Source organism: Oratosquilla oratoria, chromosome 1, assembly GCF_046742065.1.
Source record: "Oratosquilla oratoria isolate Oo_2021 chromosome 1, ASM4674206v1, whole genome shotgun sequence".
Classification (NCBI taxonomy): Eukaryota; Metazoa; Arthropoda; class Malacostraca; order Stomatopoda; family Squillidae; genus Oratosquilla; species Oratosquilla oratoria.
Genome location: NC_134777.1, coordinates 61,664,056 through 61,665,485, shown reverse-complemented (window position 1 = coordinate 61,665,485; position 1,430 = coordinate 61,664,056). Strand labels below are relative to the sequence as shown.

Here is a 1,430-nt window from a genome sequence, read left to right as displayed (position 1 = left end):
TGTTTTCGCTCAGTACGCAAAATTTTCACTTCATCTCGTTACAGGATGGTCGCTTTTGATTGAGCGATTTTGCAAATGACGAAAGCCTGAAAACGATACAAGGGTAGATTTAAGGTTATGTACAGTTACCATTAGTCTCTCTATATCACGTGCAATACCTTCCCAATTCAAATATTTGTTATTCAAGTTTGCACAGAAGCCCTATCCATTGGTGGCATAAGCCACGCCCCTTGCAGCTCATTGGCTGGCGCGGTTTTCTAAAACTCGTTGATTGGCTGCCTTTTCATAGCATGTACCAATGATAAATCTTCAGAGATATGACGACATTCACCCTTAGGCAGCCAATGAATAATAAACTTAGTGGAAGCAGCGATTTCTCTGCAAACTAAGATTATGACTAGTCTAATAATTATATTTCTTTTACAAATGTTATGCGATTTTAATTAATATATGCATTTCGGGTATATAAAATCTGATTTTTATTTACATTTCATTGCTCCTATTATGTAACTTTTTTCTTCATTTTGTTGTCATGAAGAATAAACTTCCGTTCACACACGCTTTTTTCTGGCTAATCATTATGATATAAAGGCGTCTTCTACCTTAATCTATAATGAATTCTTTCATACAGTGGTCCACTAAACAATGTAGATTTTGTTTCAATAAATCTATTATCTATGGATGTCACGCCTCGGAGGTTCCATTCGTACACTCACAAGCCGACGTTATTCACCACGGTTTCTAAGAGCAAGACTCGATACAACCACCCTTCCTATCATAAACAGGTCTTCTTTCGTAGGATTGGTCAACTTATTCCTATGGATATCCCTTAAGTCTCCCCCAACAAAAAAAAATTCTTGCCTAAATAACCCCGTATGTAGGATCAATACTAGCAAAGCGTGACACGCGCCCACATAGACAAAGTTGACGTTAATGAAATATGTTGGTAGTTAGTCTAGACTGAGCCTCACGGAGCGGTCTCTATACTCATTGCATTGAGAAATGGCCGTTAGGGCGGAGCACAGGGAGTCCCCCTGTGTTGCCACATGTAATTATTTTATAATTTTATTTTATTTTATAATTTTATTTTATATTTTTATAATGTTGCCACATATAATTATATTATAATTTTCGTCACACACCACCACTGAGGTAAAAATCAAAGCAATGTTTTCTATACAAAGGTTTCGTTTCCTCGAGTCAGACATGACATATGAGCACTAGAGAGCTACGTTGCCGCTACATCTATTCTCTAGCCCCGCCCCCCTCACACTGCATTTAGTGTGAGCCGTGCGGGCCGTGTTATCTGTGGAGATGTGGCATCACCGGGAAATCTCCTAACCCCGCCTTAACGGTCACTTCTCGTTGCGCTGACTATAGTTTGATATGAAATCATCCCAACGATACTTCTCTTAAAGTACCTGGTTGGT

At 38.8% G+C, this 1,430-nt stretch overlaps 1 protein-coding gene across 1 annotated transcript in view; it reads left to right on the top strand.

The window, feature by feature from the left end:
- LOC143032338 (cadherin-AgCad1-like) overlaps nt 1-556 on the top strand; it is a gene marked incomplete in the record, with an annotated part of 140,109 nt that extends 139,553 nt beyond the window's left edge. The window contains 1 exon segment of the mRNA XM_076196951.1: nt 1-556. This exon segment is cut by the window's left edge and continues 529 nt beyond it.
- Nucleotides 557-1,430: the final 874 nt, after the last annotated feature.